The 24129-nt window shown below is 33.3% G+C and overlaps 1 long non-coding RNA gene across 2 annotated transcripts in view; it reads left to right on the forward strand.

Annotated features, from left to right (window-relative positions):
- LOC141502521 (uncharacterized) overlaps window positions 1–24129 on the forward strand; it is a 206013-nt gene that overhangs the window by 21087 nt on the left and 160797 nt on the right. The window lies entirely within an intron of this gene.

Below are 24129 nucleotides of genomic sequence, written 5' to 3' on the forward strand. Positions count from 1 at the left end.
AAATGGTTTGCATGACTATACATTTTTAATCTACATAAAACTACTTGCTTTCTCAATGGGAGCAAGTGGGAAGAAGAGAGAATTTGAAACTCAAAGTTTTAAAAATGAAAGTTAAAACTTGTTCCTACATATAACTGGGAAAAATAAAAGAAAAAAGAAAAGGGAGAAAGGGGGAAATTTGGAACTCCAATTCTTGTAAATATGAAAGTTAAAGTTTTTGTGACTTTTAATTGAGGAAAAACAAAATATTATTTAAAAAGACAAAAAAAGAAGTAGGCTCATCAAGCTTCTAGATGAATATGCAACAAGAAGGGAGCATTATGCATGCTCCAGAACTGAACCCTCAAGGACCAACCTCATCATTATACCTGACCTTTTACCCCATGCAATACCCTTTTCATTTCATGTAATAGAAGCCACCAATTTTTATTTTTTATTATCTCTCTCTTTTAGGCATGGTCATTAGAAATTTTTCTTTTATTTTCCTTTAGCTGTTATAGAGTTTGATTTTCTTTAGTTGTATCATTTTATATTAAGGTCATAATATCCATTTGGAACTTATTTTGCTCTAAATCTACTTTCTGCTCAATTGCTTTCCATTTTCCTTTTCTCAAATAGGGAATCTTCTCCTAGAAATTTATTGTTTTCATATTTAGCAAATATTGAACAAATTTTTTTGATTGTTTTTAGTTCTTGCTTACCTAGTCTCTTTCAGTGATTTACACAATAAGATTAAAACCTACCAAAGTGTAAACTTATTCCAACTGGGTACAAGTTCATCTCTTAACCTCCCTATGCTCCAGTTCCTTCATCTGTAAAATGAGGGAGTTAGACCAGAAAACTTTTGAAAAACCTTTGAACTCTATGATGCTATGATTCTTTTGTTTTAGTTTCATTTATCATGATAGTATCAAGACTGGGTTGATTCAGTTTCAACTCAACTTACTGGTCAGTGAATAATGATTTCACATTTAGATTTCTAAATAGATTTATAGAAATTTCTGGATTTCTATAAATTAATATTTATAATCAACATAAAAGGTATGATTCTTGGTACCCACTATATCCTTTCCCATTATTCTTTTACTACTTCTTAAAGAAGTGGAAAGAAACTATATAAGATTGAACACTAACTAGCTTTTGCAAAGTGCTATTCTAAAACCTCATTTGACATGAGGTAATGCAGGGTATTTGAAGACCATCTCAGTGGAAAATATTGCAAAATGGGGTCCTGAAATTAGTCTATAGCAAGGGGGGATGAGGATGGATTGTGTCCCTTCCTTTCCACCTATATCAAGGATAGTAATGACGACTTAGGTAGACAACACATAGTTGTTTAGAGCATAGGAAGGGAATTTGAAAACAATATTTAAATCTCAAATTCTTGTATAAAGGGGATTATTTGAATTCTTTAATTTCTACAAACTGTATCAAGGAGTGGGAAGGGAATTTATCTGTGTGTTTCTCTTGTCAGCTACCATTATTAATCCTGGTAATAGTTGGGGGGATGGGGGGGAGAAATGTCCTCTCTATTGCTGTTCTTTAGAAAAAGGTTTAAGGAAAAAAATGAACATCTAAGAGATAGCTCAGAATAGCCGAGAGATTCAGAGATTGATTAGCTTGCTTTTATAGACTAGAAGGGGGGGATGATCATGTTAGATAATTGTTAGGAATTTCCTATGTCCAACTGTTCCCTTTAGCCAATGATCTGCCCTCTAATCTTATCGGTGTGACTGATAGGGTTTGTCACATTGATGAGGTATTCTATCACTCTTAATACTCTAACAATTAGGAAAGTTGCTTCCTTCCCTAAACTTATTTGCTCATTGACTAAATGTTTAATTATTTAAAATATGTAGTTCATGTTAGTAAAAAAAAAATTAAGCAAGTATTGTGCATATTTATAAATTTGGCTGACAGGAGACAAGAATTAAGAGAGTGAGTTAGAATCAAGCTCTTACTACTAAATATATGATCTTGGGAATTTTTTTTTCTGGGACTAAGTTGGGACACCAATCCATCTCCTCACCCTCCCTCTAGTTTCTCCCTTGTTTTTGTTTTTTTTAGACCAAGATACAGATATTGATCACTTTTTTATAAAAAGTAAAGGAACAGCTTTGAGATATGATCACATGAAGTAAATACACATACACACACACCACACATATACATACACACATATATACATCTCCCTTTTGGTTTAAATATGTCAAATATACTATATAGTAACAGAAAATTTAAAATTTCAATCCCAGACAAGATTTTCTTTTGTCCAGCCTTTTGAAGTCAAACAGTTAAATTGGGTAGGAGATCCAATGAAGCACATTAGATAAAATTTCTATGTGCATGAGATTGAACTGACACCTTGAGTATAGTGCCATCTGGTGTTCAAATGTATAATATACTACTTTATAATCCACTAAATATATATATATATATATATATATATATATATATATATATATATATATATATATTACACACACACACATATATATATATATTATATTTATGTCTTTGTTTCTGTTTTTTTAAATATCACTAAGAGATAAATAAATGAAGAGAAATGTTAGTATCCAAGGAAAAATTTTATTGAAAATTGAACACACTGAATGTTCAATTCTTTTTTTAAGATTTTATTTTGAGTTTTACAATTTTTCCTCTAATCTTACTCCCCCCCCCAGAAGGCAATTTGCCAGTCTTTACATTGTTTCCATGGTATACATTGATCCAAATTGAATGTGATGAGAGAAAAATCATATCCTTAAGGAAGAAACATAAAGTATAAGAGATAGCAAGATGAGACAATAAGATATCAGTTTTTTCCATAAATTAAACGTAATAGTCCTTGGTCTTTGTTTAAACTCCACAGTTCTTTCTCTGGATACAGATGGTGTTCTCCATCACGGACAGCCCCAAATTGTCCCTGATTATTGCACCAATGGAATGAGTACATCAAGGTTGATCATCACCCCCATGTTGCTGTTAGGGTGTACAAGAGTTAGTTTTATTTATTAGTTCAATAGTTTCTTGCTTTTGACTTTATTAATTTTTCCTTTAATCTTTAAAATTTCCAATTTATTATTTAATTGGGAGTTTTTAATTTGTTCTTTCATTTTTTTAGTTGCATATTTAGTTCATTGATTTCCTTTTTCAACTTTACTTCATGTTAGCATATAAAGATATAATATACCTATCTCCTGACAACTGCCTTGGATGTGTCCCATAAGTTTTGGTATGTTGTCTCATTATTGTCATTATCTAGGATGAAATCATTAATTCTTTCTACAATTTGTTGTTTGATCCACTCACTCTTTAAAATGAGGTTATTTAGTTTCCAATTAGTTTTAGGTCTATCTCTCCCTTGCCTATTATTGCACATGATTTTTATTGAATTGTGATCTGAGAAGGATGTATTCACTATTTCTGTATTTCTGCATTTCATTATTGGGTTTTTATGCCCTAGTACATGGTCAGTTTTTGTGTAAGTGCTGTTTACTGCAGAAAAAAAGCAAATTCCTTTCTAACCCCATTCAACTTTCTCCAAAGGTCTATCATGCCTAGGTTGTCTAACATTCTATGTACCTTGTTAACTTCCTTCTTGTTTATTTTATGGTTAGATTTATCTAAATCGGAGAGCAGGAGGTTGACATCTCTCATCAGTTGAATTTTGCTGTCTTGACTTCCTGTAACTCATCCAACTTTTCTAAGACTTTGGATGATGAACCATTTGGTACATGAATTTTAATATTGAAATTGTTTCATTATCTATGGTACCTTTTAGGAGGATATAGTTTCCTTCCATAACTCTTTTAATGAGATCCATTTTTGCAGCTGCTTTGTCTGATATAAGGATTGCTACCCTTTCTTTTTTCACTTCAGCTGAAGCAAAATATATTTTGCTCCAATCTTTTACCTTTACTCTGTATGTATCTCTCTGCTTCAAATGAGTTTCTTATAAGCAGCATATGGTGGGATTCCGGTTTTTAATCCAGTCTGCTATTCACTTATGTTTTATGGGAGCATTCATCCCATTCACATTCAAAGTTATAACTGCTAACTCTTTATAGCCCTCCATGATATTTTCCCTCTGTTTATATTTTCCCTTTTTCCCTTTATCCATGTTCCCCAATATTTTGTTAATGAATATCACCACCTTCAGATATTTGCCCCCTTGTATCCACCCCTCCCTTTTCTTTCCCCTTTCCCTTTGCCCCCTTTTCCTTCTCTTAGTTCCTCTTTTCCTCCTGCTTTCCCCTTTTAGTACTTGAAAGGTAAGATAAATTTCTCAACTTAACTGAGTATGTGTAAGTTAACTTTAGGCCTAATCTGATGATAATAAGATTCAGGAGATTCTCACCTCCTCCTTTCTTCCCCTCTATTGCAAGAGGTCTTTTGTACCTCTTTATGTAATGTGATTCAATTCATTCATTTTCCTCCATCCTCCTGTCTCTTTACTGTCCCCCCTTTTAAAGATGTTATTTGTATTTTAATTTTTTAATTTTATTATTTTTTAGGTTTTTGCAAGGCAATGGGGTTAAGTGGCTTGCCTGAGATGTTATTTTTAAATCATTCTATCAGAGTCATGGATAAGTCATGCATGTCCATTACTTCTGGCTAAGTATATTCTCTCTAATAGAGTTACAGTTCTTTTTTTTTTTTTTTAGTTTTTTTTGTAAGGCAATGGGATTAAGTGGCTTGCCCAAGGCCACATAGCTAGGTAATTATTAAGTATCTGAGGCTGGATTTGAACTCAGGTACTCCTGACTCCAGGACCAGTGCTCTATCCACTGTGCCACCTAGCTGCCCTTTAGAGTTATAATTCTTGAGGGATAGGAGAATCTTTCTCCCAGGGAGGGATATAGCCAGTTTCATCTTATTAGTTTGCAGTTCTTTTTTTATTCTTTACCTTTTTTTCCCTTTTTTTAGCTTTGCATGTGTCTCTTGAGTTTCCTGTTTGATGTCCAAATTTTCTCTTTAGCTCTAGTCTTTTCATCAGGAAAAGTTGGAAGTCTCCTATTTCATTAAATGTCCATGTTTTCCCCCTGGAAGAAAAGGCTCAGTTTTGTTGGATAGGGGATTCTTGGCTGCATTCCAAGCTCCCTTGCTGTTCAGAATATCACATTGATCCCTTAATGTTGATTCATTTTCCCAATTGAGATTTTGATTCTTTTTGTATTTTTCCAATTGTATTTTCCAAGGATTTGTTTTCTTTTTGCAAGATGTTAATTTTCTCTTGCAAGGTGTTAATTTTCTCTTGAATTTCTTTTCCCAATTTTTCCAATTGATTTTTAAACTCCTTCCTGATTTCTTCTAGGAAATCTTTCTGGACTGGAGACCAATTCATATTCTCCTCAGAAGTTCTAGATCTCCCTGAGTCAGGGTCTTTACCTTCTAGGTAGCTTTCAATTCTCCCCTCCACCTTCTGATGGCCTTTGTTCATTTTCCTAAGATCTTCTGTTGGGGGAGTGGCTGGTTCTGAGAGATTTGCTCTCGGGATCCCTAGAGTATTTGGTCACTGGGTTTAATAATTCCAAGTGGGCCAGCCAGCAGGGGGTGCTGGTTACATTCTCTGGAGTGTCTGTGATCTTGATTTGAGGCCACTCCCTAGGTCTGGAGGGGGTGAGGGGGACAGCTGGATACTGTCATCCTTGAACAATGTGGGCTGAGTCTTGGTGTGAGAATGTTAATCTCCCTATTCTGCTGAAGGAGCTCTGCTGCCCACACCTGAGCCTGGGGTGGGTGGGGGGGAGGGCTGTTACCGTGTTTGTTCTGGCAAATGGGCTCCGCTGAAAGTATGGTGCTCACAGCCCAAGCCCAGCTACACTCTATAGCCCTCTGTGCTGGAACTCACCCTCCAGCCATGCTGGGGCTCTATAGACTGCTGCTCCTACAACCAAAGCCTCTGCAACTAATCATGGTCCTCTGCCTTCACCCCACCGCTGCTCCTGGGCTGATTTTCTGTTCTCTGCCCCTGGCTCATCCATGGTCCCCTGAGACAGACCTTGTTGGGAGATGTTCTTCTCCTAGCTTTCTTTTCTGGGTTTTTTTTTTTGGATCGAATTTCTGTTAAGATGTTTCTTTCATATTATTTCTGAGGGGAAACCAGGAAACCTTAGCACAATTCCTGGTTTCTCTCTGCCATCTTGGCTAGAAGTCCCCTTGACTTCTTTCTAAGAAATCTATTTTTTTTGAATACAAAGGAAAGTAGTTCTACAGTAGTCCCTGCTTGTCTGTTGGTAACTCTCATCCAGCTGCTGTTCCCTTCTAAGAATTTGATTATTGTGAAAAAGACTTTAGATTATAATAATAGTAATTTATATTTACAAAACTCCCTACAATTTACAAAGGATTCTATAACACCAATCTATAAGACAGGTGATTTTCTTCCCTACACTTTTGTGTTGTTACATATATGTAGTACATCTTGAGTACACACACACATGCATGCACACACATGTGTGCATGTGTATGTGTTTGTGACCATATGTATGACAATATTCCATATTTCTTTTACTCTTTGGGATATATCTGTGTAATTTTCATGCTCAGGTGTCAGAATATCCTTTCCCATACAGAAATCCCTGGTTGGGCATGCCCCATCTGTAAATAACAAGGGTATAGATCTATAAAATGATGACATGACTCTTTAAGTCTTCTACTGAACTGAGTTCAAGCATAATTTAAGGGTATACTGATAATCCTTTTTAAACAAAAATATATTTTTACATGTTTTCGTAGTTTTTCAATATTCATCCATTTTCAAGTTTATAAGTACATATTTTTCTGCTAAACCAACTCCCCCCCCCCCTTGACTCCCCCCTTTCCTTGGTGGTAAACAGTCTAGTCAAAATTGTACCTGTACATTACTTTTTAACACATTTACATATTAATCATTTCATGTAAGATGAATTAGGACTAGAGAAAAGAAAGAAAACCATGAGACAGGAAAGAAAAACATGTTTAATAAAATGAAACAGTATACATTTAGATTCTGTGGTTTTGTTTTTTTTTTGTTTTTTTTTGTTTTATTTTGTTTTTCCTCTGGATGTGGATGACTTTATCCATAATAGATCTTCTAGAGTTGTACTTGTTCTTTGAACTGCTGAGAAGAGTTTCCATCATAGTTGATCAACCCCAATGTTGTAGTTAATGTGTATAAAGTTCTCTTGGTTCTGCTTCCTTTGTTCAGTATTAGTTCATCCAATTATTTCTATGCTTCTCTAAAGTCCTACCACTCATGATTTCTTATAGAATAATAATAATCCTTAACATTCATATATGAAAACTTGTTCAGTCATTTCCCAGTTAATGGGCATCCCCTCAATTTCCAGTTCTTTGCCATTACAAAAAGAGCTGCTATGAATATTTTTAAACATGTGGGACTTTTCCTAATTTTATGATTTCTTTTGGATATATGGTATTGCTGAATCAAAGGGTGTGATAATGGGATAAGTTCACAACTCACCAACAATACATTAACATCCTAATTTTCTCACATCCTCTCCAACTTCGATTATTTTCTATTTTTTATAAACTTAAACAATCTGATAGGTGTGAGATAGTACCTCATAGTTATTTTAATTTTTATTTCTCTAATCAATAATGATTTGGAGAATTTTTTTCATATGATTGTATATAGCTTTAATTTCTTCATCTGAATACTGCCTGTTCATATCCTTTGGCCATTTATCAGTTGGAGAATGAGTTGAATTGTTGTAAATTTCATTCGGTTGTCTATATATTTTGGAAATGAGACTTTTAACAGAAACACTAGCTGCGAAAACTGTTTTCTAGCTTTCTGCTTTCTTTCTAATCTTGGCTGGATTGGTTTTATTGGTTCAAAATTTTTAAATTTATTATACTCAAAATAATCCATTTTGAAATTTATAATATATTCTCTATTTCTTGTTTGGTCATAAACTCCTTACCTTTCCACATATCTGAGAGATATTATTTGTTCTTCTAAATGACTTATGATATCACCCTGTATGTGTAAATCCTGCATCCATTTAAGCCTTATCTTTGTTTAGGTTGTGAAATACTGCCTAATTTTTGCCATACTATTTTCTAGTTTTTCTTTTAGTTTTTGTCAAGTAGTGAATTCATATCCAAGTAGATAATGTTTGTGAGTTTCTCAAAGAGCATATCACTACAGTGATTTATTATTCTTTTATATCTTTTTAACTCTTTTTCTTAACAAGTACCAAAGAGTTTTGATTCCTGCCACTTTATAGTATAGTTTTAGATCAGGTACAGCTAGGCCACCTTCTTTTGCAATGTTTTTCATCATTTTCCATGATATTCTTGACCATTTGTTGCTCCAGATAAATTGTGTTACTATCTTTCCTGAGCTCTGTAGAATAGCTTGTGGTACATTCATTGATATGGCACTGAATAAATAATTTAATTTTGTCATTTTTATTATATTAGCTTGACAACCAGGAGCAGTTGATGTTTTCCAATTATTTAGATCTGACTGTTTTTGTGTGAAAAGTATTTTGTAATTGTGTTCATATGGTTTTTTGGTGTCTTGGGAGGTAGATTCCCAAATATTTTATATTGGCTACAGTTACTTTAAAGGGAATTTCTCTTTCTATATCTCTTGCTCTTGGGCTTTGTTGCTCATATATAGAAATGCTAATGATTTATATGCATTTATTTTATATCCTTCTTTGCTGAAGTAATTGTTTCAAGTAGTTTTTTACTTGATATTCTAGGATTCTCTAAGTATATATCTTCAAATCATCTGAAATGGGTGAAAATTGTGCTTCCTCATTATCAATTCTAATTCCTTCAATTTCTTTTTCTTCTCTTATTGCTAAAACTAACATTTCTAACACTATATATTGAATATTAGTGGTGATAATGAGCATCCTTGTTTTGCCCCAATCTTATTGGAAATGCTCTTAGTTTTATCCCCATTACATAAAATGCTTGTTGATGGTTTTAGATAGATGCTGCTTATTATTTTAAGGAAAACTTCATTTATTCCTCTATGCTCTGATTTTTTAATTGGAATAGATGCTATATGTTATCAAAGGTTTTCTCAGCATCTGTTGAGATAATCATATGATTTCTGTTGTTTTGATATTATTGATGCATTGATGCATTCAATTATGTTGATTGTTCTCCCAATATTGAACCATCCCTGCCTACCTGGTATAAATCCTATCTGATCATAGTTGTATTATCCTAGTCACAACTTGGTGTAATCTCTTTGCTAATATTTTATTTAAGAGTTTTGTATCAATGTTCATTAGAAAAATTGGTGTATAATTGCCTTTGTTTTAGTTCTACATGCTTTTGGTATCAGTATCATATTGATGTCATCAAAGGAATATGACAAAACTCTTCTCCTGGTTTTAAAACTAGTTTATGTAGAATTGGAATTAATTGTTTCTTAAATGTTTGGTAGAATTCACTTGTAAATTCATCTGGACCTGGAGTTTCTTTCTTAGGGAGTTTATTGCTGGTTTCTTCAATTTCTTTTTTCTGAAATAGGTTTAAGTATTTTATTTCCTCTTCTGTTAATCTGGATAGTTTATATTTTTGTGAATATTCATCAATTTACTTAGGTTGTCAAATTTAATGGCATACAGTTGGGTAAAATAGCTCAGAATTATCTTTTTTACTTTCCTCCTCATTGGTGTTAAGTTCACCTTTTTCATTTTTGAAACTGGTAATTTGGCATTCTTTGTTTAAATCAGGTTAAACAAATGTTTACCTGCTTTATTGGTCTTTTTTTTTAAATAAAGCCAACTCTTAGTTTTATTAGATAATGGGTTTCATGCTCTTAATTTTATTAATTTCTCCTTTGATTTTCAGAATTTAGAATTTGATATTTAATTGGGAATTTTTATTTTGTTCTTTTTCTAGCTTTCTTGGTTGCATGCCCAATTCATTGATCTTTTCTTTCTCTATTTTACTCAAATAATCATTTAGATATATAAAATTTTCCCTAAAAATGGTATGATGTCTCATTGTTGTCAGTTTCCTGGATGAAATTGTGGATTATTTCTATGATTTTTGTTTGATCCATTCATTTTTAAAAATTAGGTTACTTAGTTTCCAATTAAATTTTGGTTTATCTTTCCTTTTCCCTTTATTACATGAAATTTTAATTTCATTGTGATCTGAAAAGTATGCATTTAATATATCTGCCTTTCTAAATTTGATTATAAGGTTTTTTTATACCCTAATATATGGTCAATTTTGGTATAGGTGGCATGAACTGCAGAGAAAAAGTTATATTCTTCTCTATCTCCATTCAGTTTTCTCTAGAGGCCCATCATATCTAAGTTTTCTAAGATTTTTTTTACCTTCTTAATTACCTTCTTGTTCATTTTGTGATTAGATTTATCTAATTCTGAGAGAGGGAGATTGAGGTCTCCCACTACTATAGTTTTGCTGCCTATGTCTCCCTATGTCTCCCTGTAATTTATTTAGCTTCTCTTCTAAGAATTTGGATGCTATACCATTTGGTGCATATATGTTTAATAATGATAATGCCTTTTAAGAAGAGCAGTTTTCTACCTTATCCATTTTAATGAGAAGAAATTGACTTGTACAAGATACTTAATGTTTTTTAACTTTAAGAAATGTGTGCTATTTTTGCAGAGGGATAAGTATCTACCCCTCCATATGCCAGATCCCTTTGAAGTTATAGTTGCTTGATATTGAAGACTGATTACTTTATTTTGCAATAAGAGCTTGTTGTTTCATAGTGCTGTTTTTCATTTTCTTTTCATTTTTTTGGCAAGGTAAATGGTGTTAAGTGGCTTGCCCCAGGCCACACAGCTAGGTGATTATTAAGTGTCTGAGGCTGGATTTGAATTCAGGTACTCCTGACTCCAGGGCTGGTGCTCTATCCACTGCGCCACCTATCCTCCCCTTGTTTTTCATTTTCAATCCCCTTTACCATTGGATGTGACTGGCTGTATTTCATTATGACCTTGAAAGGTTCTTGAAACATCTGACTTCTTCATATCAATAGTTGCTTCAATGTATATACATATATATATATATATATATATATATATATATATATATATATATGTATTTGTAAGACAGTGCGGTTTAATGACTTGCTCAAAGTTACATAGCTAGTACTGGTACTCTATCCACTGCATCGCCTAGCACAGTCCCCATGCTTCAATATTTTTAATAAGCATTGAAGCACACTTTTTTTCCCCACATTTCCTTGGAGTAACACCCATTTTAAAAACAGGGAAACATATGGATTGCACCAAATCAGTTACTCAATTGAAAAATAACTGACTAAAGGTTGGAAAACCACTTCCAACTGGTTTCATCTGGTCAAAGTCAGATATTCTGAGTCAGCTTGGTATCAGTACAAGCACAAACTCTTGATCAATGACACGAAATAAAACCAAAACATAATTACTGTTCACCTCAAGTAATTTGCACACCTCTCTTTGCCTTACAAAAACATGTTGATATACATTAATCAATAGAGTTACCCATGAAGGGAACTTCATGCCAAGGAAATCAAGTCAATTAAAAAATTGTGCAAGATACTAAAGCCTCATATTTCTTAGCACATGGAAGGCAGCAAATTAATTTTGGTTAGTTTTTATTAATACACTATTATAATGTTAAAGTAGTCCAGAATTTTAACTTTTAACTTAGGTATTTTAATTAATCAAGTTGAATAAATTCAAACCATCTTAGTACTGGGTGATATTCTTTATTTTTTGAGATTCTCTTTTTGATGTAGAATTATTAAATAAGACTATTTAAATTTCTTGCAGGCATTGTTGAGGGATATGACAGCAATGGAGATACCTTTAGTTTTTTAATTACATGTTTAAATATGGAGAGCTATAGTCTTTCTTTCTTTTTTTTTTTTTTAGGTTTTTGCAAGGCAAATGGGGTTAAGTGGCTTGTCTAAGGCCACACTGCTAGGTAATTATTAAGTGTCTGAGACCAGATTTGAACCCAGGTGCTCCTGACTCCAAGGCTGGTGCTTTATCCAATACGCCACCTAGCTGCCCCTTGAGCTATAGTCTTTCAATAATTATGACTACTATGGGGATGATATGACTCTTGGACCATCCTGTTCTTCAGAGACCCATGCTGCTAAGAAACAAAAGAAGCAAAAAGCTTTCCAGCTATCTGGGATGACCATTCTAAACTGGTGAAACAAAATGTTTTGATTAAAGGAGATATTGTAGAAACAAACTAAATATTAATTTCAAGGAAGCAGGGTTAGAGAATGTCTTCCCAAGAATATGGTAAAATAATTTTTAATAAAATTCTATTATTTGTTTGGAATCAATGTATTTCTATTTCTTTAAAAAGGTTTTTAAGTAATTTTATAAATACCATAGCATGGGTTTTGTTTATGATGAGGTACAATGTGAAAGGTAATGATTTTATCAAGCAATTATGCTTTTTAGAATTTCCTTTCCCTAGTATGAACTTTGAAAGAAAATGACATAATCTACATGAAGACATCATAAAATCCAAGTACCTCTTTTTTTATAAGTATGAATTGGGGGTGGCTAGGTGGTGCAGTGGATAGAGCATTGGCCCTGGAGTTCAAATCCAGCCTCAGACATTTAATAATAATAAAATAGCTGTCTGGCCTTGGGCAAGCCACTTAACCCCATTGCCTAGTAAAAACTAAATAAAAATGAGTATGAATCAGCATTTAAACATTTAAAATTTTTTTTACTAAATTTATTATGTGTTGGATACTTTAGATATTGGATAGATACCTTTAAAAACTCTCAGATTAAGAAGGGAGTTTGTTTTGGGGGTTTAAATAATTGTATTCCATATCACTGATTAGGGTTTTTCCCTCATATATATATATGTATATATATATATATATATATATATATATATATATATATATATATATATATGGAGAACTAACACAAATACATAAGAACAAGAGTTATTTTCTAAAAGACAAGCACTCAAAGAATATGAAAAAGTTTTCAAAGGAAGATTTACAAACTATTGACGGTCATAATAAAGATTGTCCTAAATAACTAATAAAAGAAATGCAAATTAAAGCAACACTGAGGTCTGAACTAATACCAAAGTTCAAGGTGACAAGAGATGAGAATAGACAATAATAAATGGGTTGCAAAAAAGGTAAGAACACTAATGCTCTGTTGATTCAACTATGGTAGAATTATTTTGGAAAGCTATTTGGAATTACACTAAATGATTAAAATAGCTATTCTCCCTGATGCAGAAATTCTACTATTAAACATAAACCCCAAGGACGTTAAGGGTAGAAAGATCTGACATATAACAAAATATTTATTGTTTCACTTTTTTTCTTTTAGCAAATACTGCAAACAAAGCAGAATATCTGTTTATTGAGAATGGCTCAATAAATTGTGTTATGTTATTGTAATGGAATACTATATGCTATATATGATGAATTTAAAGAATAAAGAGAAAAATGTTAAGAACTTAGCAAAATGAAGTGAGTAGAACTAGGAAAAACAAAATATGTAATGACTATAATGTTGAAAATGGATAGAAAAACAAAACTCAAACAGAGTTTAATCATTTAATAAGATCACCTGGCTCTGAAGAGGAGATAACAAAATATATATCTTTTCTTTTTTCGTAGACATGAGGGACTTTTGCTCTGGAGCAAAGCTGTGGAGCAGTATTGTCAGATATGATTGACAGGTAGTTTTTTCTTTTAATTTTAAGGAGAAAGAAGAGAAGAGAAAGGCAGAAGAGAGAAGAAGGAAGATGGAAATTAATATGATGCAAAAACAAAAGAATTACAAAAATTAAAAAAAACTTTAATGGATATAATATTAGTGAAACATTGTTACAAAAGACTATTTCTCCTCTTATTCTCTTAACTTCCTACAATCTAGCTTCTGACATCATCATTCAGTTGAAATTGCATTCTCCAAAGTTACCAGTGATCTCTTAATCACCAAATCACCTTTTCTTAGACTTTATCCTGTTTGACTTCTTTTCAGTCTTTGACACCATTGATTGCCCTATTCTCTTTGATACTCTCTTCTCTCTAGGTGTTCATGGCACTTTATAATATTGATTCTCATTCTACTGATCTGACTGCTTCTTCTCCATCTCTTTAGTGGGATTTTCATCCAAGTCATGTTGGTTAAATGTGGATGTCCTAGAGGAGTCTATCCTAGGATCTCTTTTCTCCGTCTATACCGTTTCAAGTGATTATCTCATTAGCTTTCATAGAATCAATTATTATTTCTCTGCTGATGATTCTCAAATATAATTATCCAGCCCTAACTTGTCTGCTGTATTGTCTCATGTCCTTTTGGCTATTGACCATCTCAAACAGGATATTCTATATACATTTGAAATTCAACATATCAAGAACTGAACACTCTAGGTTCTCAGGACCTACTATTTCTAGCTATTCTACTTCTATGACTACTCTTTCTCACTCTCTTTTGCTAAATCTTCATATAGACCATGCCCATTAATCATTGAAGTCCAACAGGTTCTGTCTTGGGCCTTCTTCTCTTCTTCCTCTACTTCACTTGGTGATCTCATCAGTTCCCATGGATTTAATTTTCTCTATGCTGGTGATTCTCAAATCTAATGAAAGTCCTAACTTCTCTGCTGCCCTCTGATAGCACATCTCCAACTGTCTTTCAGATTTCTCAACTTGAATGTAACATAGACGTTATAAATTCAACATATCCAAAATTGAACTCATATTTTTCTTAAATTCTCCCCAGCCTACTTTTCCCATTATTGTCTAAGGCAACACCATCTCCTAGTTTCCCAATGTCAGGAGGCTCATCAACTTCTCATTATTTCCCATCCTCCATATCTAATTAGTGGCCAGAGTTGTCATTTTCACTTTTATGATATCACTCGAATATGCTCTCTTCTCTCTTCTTGTACTGCTATCACCTTGGTAACAGACTCTCCTCCTCACACAAGATCGTCGCAATAGTCTGTTAATAAGCCTGCCAGCCTCACATCTCTTCCCACTCCTTTCCATCATCTGTTCAATCCCCAAATGATTTTCCTAGTTTGATCATGTCTCCCCATACTCAATAAATGCCACTGCTTCCATATTACCTCCTTAATCAAATATAAGTCCTGTGTTGGTATTCAAATCCTTAGCCTCCACTACCTTTCTAGTCTTCTCATATCTTATCCTCCCCACCACTACCACCATGTACTGATCCAGTGAAACTCATCTTGGTTAACCAAAACATGGCACTCCATTTTTGGTTCTGGGCATTTTCTCTGTTCTTCATGCCTACTATTTTTTCTCATTCCTGCCTCCTGACTTCCCAAAGATCATGTCTTAGTTAATATCTAAATTTCTACAGAAATCCTCTTCCAGTCTCTCTTGATTCTATTGCTTTCCCTCAATTATTTCCCATTTGTTCCATATTTAGCTTGTTTGTGCATATTTGTTTGCATGTTGTCTCCTCCAGGAACTGTCTTTTATCTTTCATTATATTCCCGGTGCTTAGGATAGTGCCTGAAATATAGTAGGCACTTAACAAATTCTTATGAACTGACAAGTGAAAACAATATCCCAACTCCTTGCTATAATGCATCCTCTCTAGAGTGACATCACTTTCAGGTTACCTGTATAGAAAATAGCCATGAGGAGCTCTAGGTGTGTTTTGATGTTTGACTATCAGATCACTGAATGTAACTCACATGAGGAATTTCATGCAGGTGAATCAACTTAGAATGTCTTCAATTCATGTCTTTGCTGAGTATCTTTCTTGCAATGGCTAAGTAAATCTTTTGTTAAAAATTGATTGGCAAGTGTCTCATATCATTACAGTCATGAAAATAAAATAGGGGACTGGCCTAAGTTGGACCCAGCCCAAAACAGTATGGATTAAAAGCCATTTACAAATTCTAGAATATTTTAAAATGCATCTGGTTTTATTACTTTCAAATTATGTTCAATATCTTATAGTTGTTAAAGAAAGTGTCAAAAATGAAATGAGCGAGTACATGTGCAATGAAGATGAAATTAAAATAATGATTAGGAATTATTTTGTCCAATTTTATGCTTGCTGAAGTGACAATCTAAGTGAAATGAATGAATAAAAATTTAAATTGTCCAGATTAACAGAAGAAGAAATAGATCACCTTAAAAACCCTATGCTAGAAAAAGAAATTTAGCAAACTATCAATGAGTTTCCTAAGGAAAAAATTCTGAGATCTACATGAATTTGCAAGGGAATTCTACTAAACATTTAAAAACAATTATTTCAATACTATATAAAGGATTTGAAAAAATAGGTAAATGAGTTCTACAAAATTCCTTTTAAAATGTAAATAGGGTTTTGATATCTAAAACAGAGAAAGCAGTACCAGAGAAGGAAAGCTATAGACCAGTTTCCATAATGAATATTGATGCAAACATTTAAAAAATATGAGCAGCTGAATTACAGCAATATATCACAAGATCATGTACTAAGACTAGGTGGGATTTATATCAGGAAACGGGTCGGTTCAATATTAGGAAATTATAGGTATAATAGACCATATCAATAACAAAATATAAATCACATTATTAATCAATAGATGCAGAAAACACTTTAGGAAAAATGTAATACCCTTTCCTAGTCTTAAAAAAAGCCATGAAAAAAAGCACAAGAATAAATGGAGCCTTTATTAAAACGATAAGTAATATCTATTTAAAGCTATGAGTAAGCATTATAGAAATGAACTACCTGCCTTCCCAGTAAGATCAGGGGTGAAGTAAGGATGTCTAGTGTTGCCACTATTATTCAATATTGTAATAGAATGCTAGCAATAACAATAAGAAAAGGAAATCAAAGGAATAAAAATAGGCAAAGAGAAAACAAAACTATCATTATTTGCAATTTTAGCAAAGTTTCAGGAAGTAAAATAAATTCACATAAATCATAAGCTGGAGGAGATAAGAGAAATTTCACTTTACATAACTGCAGACAATATATACTATTTGGCAACATACCTGCTAAGACAAACCCAGGATCTACATGGACCCATTTATAAAACACTTTCCAAATAAGCAAAGATAGATATAAACAACTGAAAAAAATAGAAATTGCTTATAGACTAAGTAAATATAATAAAATAGAAATTCTATCTCAATTAACTTACTCATTTATGCCATGTCAATGAATCTACCAAAGAATTATTATTTTTTTTTAGGTTTTTACAAGGCAAATGGGGTTAAGTGACTTGCCCAAGGCCACACGGCTAGGTAATTATTAAGTGTCTGAGACCAGATTTGAACCCAGGTACTCCTGACTTCAGGGCCGGTGCTTTATCCACTGCGCCACCTAGCTGCCCCCCAAAGAATTATTTTAAAGAGCTAGAAAAATGATTATAAAATTCATCTGGAGGAACAAAAGGTCAAGAATACCAAGGGAATATATGTTAAAAAAAAGGTAAAGAAGGAAACCTAATTGTACACATAGCAACTATATTCCAAAGGGATAATCATTAAAAATCTGGGATTGATTAGCTCCATAATAGCAATAGAAAATGACCAAAGTAGTAGTGTTGGATAAACCCAAAGATCTAAGCTTTTAGGGTAGGAACTCAACATTTGGCAAAAATTGCAGGGAATACTGAAAAGCATTTTGGTAGAAACTAGGGATAGATCAATATCTCACACTGTATAACAAGTTGAGGTCAAAATGGATAAGTAATTTAGACATAATTGGTTATATCATAAGTAAATTTGGGGAGCATGAAAAATTTTACATGTCAAGATATATGGATTAAGGAAGATTTTATGAACAAACAAGAGACAGAGCTGATCACAAGAAGCATAATAAATATTTTGATTACATGAAATTAAAAGGTTTTTGCAAAAACAAAACTAATACAGCCACAATTAAAAGATAAACCAGTCAATTAGGGAAAAATATTAGAATGTTTCCCTGAGAAACTCCTTATTTCTAAACTATATAGGGAACAGAGCCCAATTTATAAAATTAAGAGTCATTCATCCAGTTAATGAGTGGTCAAAGGATATGAACAGAGTTTTCAGAAGAAGAAATAAAATTTATAATCATGAAAAATGCTCTAAATCACTATTGATTAGAGAAATGCAAATTAAAATAACTCAAACTATCTCACACCTCTCAGAAAAGAAAAATGACAAATGATGGAGAAGATGTGGAAAAATTAGTACACTAATGTGTTATTGGTGAAGTTGTGAATTGATCCAACCATTCTGGAGAGTAATTTAAAATTATGCCAAATTGGGCTATAAAACTGTGCATATTCTTTGACACAACAATACCCCTATTAGATTTGTATCTCAAAAGGAAAAAAAGGATCAATTTGTACAAAAAATATTTATAGCAGTTCTTTTGTAGTTACAAAGAATTAGAAATTGAAGAGATGCCCTTCAAGGTAGGGAATGGATGAACAATTTTTTGTGTGATTGTGAAAGAATACTAAAGATGGTGATGACCAGGATGGTTTCAGAAAAACTTGGGAAAAGTATATTAATTGATACAAAGTGAAGTGAATAGAACCAGAAGAACACTGAATATGGTAACAGCAATAATGTAAGGATGATCAACTTGAAAACTTAGCTACCTTGATCAATAAAATAATCCAAGACAATTACAAAGTACACACAATGAAAAAGATTGTCCACTTTCAGAGAGAGAGAACTAATGAAATTGAAGCATAGTTTTTTCACTGTATTTTTCTTGTTTTTTTTGTAGCCTGCAGTTAATAATGTTTTGCAAGATTTCATATGTATAAACAATATCATATTATTTAACTTTCCAATTGGTTGGGGGAGGGAATAGAGGGAGGCAAAGAATTTTGAACTCAAAACTTTAAAAATTAGATGATAAAAATCAATATTTTAAAAAATAATGACTAAACATGAACTTACATTGAAATTATTGTGATGAAATTTTCCCTCAATTTTTGCCTGTTCTTGGGCAAATGACTTCATATCTCTAGGCCTCTTTGCTACTGGTTAAATAAGAAGGTGGAGCTAAATAGCATCTGTTATGGGTGTAATGCCCTAACTCCCTAGCCCCATACTTTTTTTTCCTTAAAAGATTTTAAATAATCCTTAAGACTTCATTTATTCAGAGGTTAAACATTCGGGATATTGATCTAACTTCCTGGTCACCTAAATATAAAAAACCACAAAGAACTCCAGAAAAGCTCTGAGAGTTGTCTGGGGTACTTTGATCAACAACTCACCAGCTGAATCAACTTGTATAGTCCTCAGAAGATGTTCTTGTTGAACATACTTCTCCTAATATGTCTAAATAAGTAAATCACCTTTTGTTAATTGTTGAATGATCCATGAATGTTTCATTTCTTTCTATATCAAACGTAAACTACAAAGGGATTAGCCTGAATCAGTCCCAGCTCAGAACGGTAAATATAGTTACTTCTAGATCTAAATCTACAATTTTTAGTTTGTTATGAATCTAGAGAAAATTTAGAATTGTAAACCATGTTTTGCAAGAATCCACTAGGTGGAGGCATTTGCTTTAGGCTGGTTATAATACACCAGGGAGTGTGTTCAGAAGTAACTGATCAACAGGATTATCAGACTTAACTGGGATCTTATCTAGTTCAACCCCTTTGTTTTTCAGCTCAGAAAACTAAAAGCTAAAGGTACAAGATTACACAGAATGAGGACACTGAACAAACTCCAGTAGTAAAAAATTAAAACCCCCAAAAAATTATCACTAAGAACCATTTTTTTGTTTTTATTTTTTTCCTTCAATATATCTGGTTTATTTTCCTGAATGATTTTCTAAGCATGGTGCTCAAACTTATTAATTCATTGTTTTTTTTTTTTATAATGGAAAAGACACACACAAAAAAGAGTCAAGGTTATAATCACCTCTCACTTTAACTAGTACATTAGCCACATAATTGTTTTCTTTTTCCTTTTGTCTCTATGTCTTTACATTCTCTTCAAGCTTTATACAAATCTCACATCTTCTTAATTTCTTTTATAGCTTAATCATTTTCTATCTAATTTTCTTCCACTTCAGTATTTTGGAATTTCGAATATACTATTCTCTTCTTCAGTATCACTCCCTTTGTGTATAGATTCTTCATCATGCATTCTAAACTGTACCCTTTTTGTTATTGATATACTTTTGAAAGTTCTCATTTTTGCCCAAATTTCCATTTTAAGAGGTATCTTTATTTTATCTTTTGATTTTTAAAATTCATTCATTGTTCCATGACATTTATTACCATGATTTCTCTTTTAATGGGTATTCTCGAGTCATTATCTCATTATCATTCATGGATTCACATTTCTTCTTTGAATTGTGTCCTTTTTTTAAGCATCTCCTTTTTCTTTCTTACTATTTGTGTAAAGCTTCCTATTTGAATAAGATTAATTCTTAATTTCTATTGAGTAAACTGCTAGTTTATTTGATCATACCTTTGGCTTATATACAAATATTTTTTTGTCTTAACCTTCCTCCTTTTACCCTTTCTCTTCTATTACAGGAAACTTTCTTTTGCAATTATCACCTAATCAGATCATCATGATTTGGTGGTTTCCTTAAACTCTTATGTGGGGTGGAGAGGTGGGGCACTTAAATGGATACGTGCTAGGTGAAAACTCCATTGGGCGATGACTACATTTGGGTTTATTCTGCCTTGTTACAAAGGATTCTTCTCATCTAATCATATTCATAGGTCCCTCCAGTGACTCCTTTCATAGTTACTTAATTCTCCAGTGTAAGGGCTAGAAAATTCAACATTCATTCATTTTGAGAATTGGAATTGGATTACTGTCAAAAGCAGAGAATAAAAAACCCTATAACTGGGACTTCCAGCCAAGATGGGAGAGAGAACCCAGGTCCTGTGCTAAGGTCTCCTAATCTTCCCTCATATATAATATGAAACAAACCTCTTAATGGAAATCCAATTGACAAAACTCAGAAAGAGAAGTTAGGAGAACACCTACCTCAAGGTATGTCTTCAAGGATCGTGGGCAGCACAGAAAGCAGATAGCCAGTGGGGATGGGGTGAGAGCTGGGCTAGCATAAGGTCAGCCCTGGGGTGCTTCCATTGTGAGAAACAACCAGAGGGTGGAGGTGTGGCAGTGGGACTGATGGTCTGGGACTTACTGGAAGGGCTGGAGGGAAAGTTCCAACCTCTAGCACTCCCTACTGGCCAGTTGGATATATTACATTCAGTGAGCAAAATCTCTACCACCCCCTACTGGCCAGTTCAAGATATTACACTCAGTGAGCAAAGCCTCCAGCACCTCCTACTGGTTGGCCAACTTGGAATTATTAAAGTCAGTGAGTAAAGCCTCTAGTGATCCCAAAACTAAACCTCTGTGAACCCACCCCTCCCTCAACACAAGGTCTTAGGAAAATGAAGAAAGGCCAGCAGAAAGGCGGTCCATAGAAAAATTCCTAGAAGGAAAAGACCCTAACTCAGATTTAGAACTTCTGAGGAGAATATGATTTGGTCTCTAGCACAGAAAGACTTCGTTGAAGAAATCAGGAAGTACTTTTAAAGTCAATTGGAAAATTTGGTAAAATAAATACAAGATAAGATTAACACCTTGCAACAAGAAAAGAAATCCTTGGAAAATACAATTTGAGAAATGCAGAAAGAAAATTCTCTCAAAACCTCAATTGGTCAAATGGAAAACTCTTACAAAATTAGAATTGACCAATTGGAAAAGGAGTTACAAAAGGTAAATGAAGAAAATTCTTCCCTAAAAAAAAGAATGGAGTCTGTAGAAACTAATGACTTCATGAGACAGCAAGAATCTGTTAAACAAAGCCCCCAAATTGAAAAAATCGAAGAAAATGTAAAATATCTCATCAGAAAAATCACTGTATAGAATGAGGAGAGATAACCTAAAAATTATTGGTCTTCCTGAAAACATTGAAGAGAAAAAAAACCTGGACTCAATATTACAGGATTTAGTGATGGAAAACTGCCCTGATATCATGGAACCAGAGAGAAAATAGTTATTGAAAGAATACATCGATCCCCTCTGGAAAGGGATCCCAAAATGAAAACACCAAGTAATATTGTAGCCAAATTCCAGAACTATCACATGAAAGAGAAACTCCAACAAGCATCCATAAAGAAACCATTTAGATACCAAGGAACCACAGTAAGGATTACACAGGACCTGGCAGCATCAACATTAAGGGTTGAAGGGCCTGGAATGCAATATTATGAAAAGCAAGGGAGCTTGGAATGTAGCCAAGAATCAATTATCTGGCAAAACTGAGCCTTCTCTTCTAGGGCAAAAGATGGACATTTAATGAAATAGGAGACATCCAACTTTTTCCTGATGAAAGGATCAGAGCTTAATAGAAAATTTGAACTTCAAATAGGAGACTCAAGAGACACATGAAAAGGTAAAAACATAAAAGTGGGGGGTGTGGAGAAAAACTTATCAAATAAGATGAAACTGGCTATATTCCTATCTGGGAGAAAGACTTTAATGACTCTAGAGAATTGTAACTCTATTAGAGAGAATTTAATTAGCTAGAAGAGATGGACACTCATGAATTATTTGAGACACTGCCATCCAGTAAGATGGAACTGGATACATCCTTACTTAGAAGAAAGACTTTAATAACTCTCAATAACTGTAATTCTAGTAGAGAGAATATACTTAGCCAGAAGTGATGGAGACTCATGACCTTTCTGTGACCCAGATAGGAAGATTCAAAAACAATACATCCTTAAAAAGGAGGACAGTAAAGAGATGGAAGGATGGAGGAGACTGAATGGGTTAAATCTCATTATATTAAGAGGTACAAAGGACTTATTACAATAGAGGGGATGAAGGGAGGAGGTGAGAACTGCCTGAATATCACTCTCATCAGATTGACTTAAAATTAACATACATACACTCAGTTAAGTTAAGAAACTTATATTACTTTAAAGGGGAAAAAGGGAGGGGGAGGAAAGGGGCAATCAACAGAGGGAAGGGAAGGAAGAAGGGGCAAAGGGAAAGGGAAAAAGGGGGTGGGGGATTGGATATAGGAGGGCAAACACATTGAAGGTGGTGGTGTTTGGAAAGAAAATACTGGGGACTATGGATAAAGGGAAAAAAGGGGGAAATACATACAAAGGGAAGATACCATGGAGGGCAATAAAGAGTTAGCAATTATAACTTTGAATGTGTGAATGAAATAAAATGTAAGTGAATAACAGAGTGGATTAAAAACCAGAATCCTACAATATGCTGCTTACAAGAAACTCATCTGAAGTAGAGAGATACACATAGAGTAAAGGTAAAAGGTTGAAGCAAAATATATTTTGCTTCAGCTGAGGTAAAAAAAGCAAGGGTAGCAATCCTTATCTCAGATAAAGCAGCGGCAAAAATGGATCTCATTAAAAGAGATACAGAAGGAAACTATATCCTTCTAAAAGGTAACAAAGACAATAAAGTAATTTAAATACTAAACATGTATGCACCCAATGGTATAGCATCAAAATTCTTAGAGGAGAATTTGAAGGAGTTACAGGAAAAACAGACAGCAAAACTCTACTAGTGGGAGACCTCAAACTCCTGCTCTCAGATTTAGATAAATATAACCATAAACAAGAAGGAAGTAAAGAGGTAAATAGATTGTTAGAAAACCTAGATATGATAGACCTATGGAGGAAATTGAATGGGGATAGAAAGGAATATACTTTCTTTTCTGCAGTACATGGCACTTACACAAAACTTGACCATATAATAAGGCATTATTACTAATAATCAATTTCAGAAAGGCAGAAATAGTGAATATATCTTTCTCAGATCATAATGCAATAAAAATCACATGCACTATTGGGCCAGGGAGATATAGACCCCAAACTAATTGGAAACTAAGTAACCTCATTTTAAAGAATGGGGCAGTCAAACAACAAATTATAGAAAGAGTTAATTATTTTATCCTAGATAATGACAATAATGAAAAATATACCCAAACCTATGGGATACACTCATGGTGGCTATCAAGGAATATATTATATCTTAATGTTCTTATAGGCATAAATTAGAGAAAGAGGAAATCAGTGAACTAAATATGCAACTAAAAATAGAGAAAGAACAAATTAAAAGCCCCCACTTAAATACCAAATTAGAATTCTAGAAATTAAATGAGAAATTAATAAAATCAAAAA

The sequence above is a fragment of the Macrotis lagotis genome, chromosome X (genome assembly GCF_037893015.1).
Source record: "Macrotis lagotis isolate mMagLag1 chromosome X, bilby.v1.9.chrom.fasta, whole genome shotgun sequence".
In the NCBI taxonomy this organism is placed as follows: Eukaryota; Metazoa; Chordata; class Mammalia; order Peramelemorphia; family Peramelidae; genus Macrotis; species Macrotis lagotis.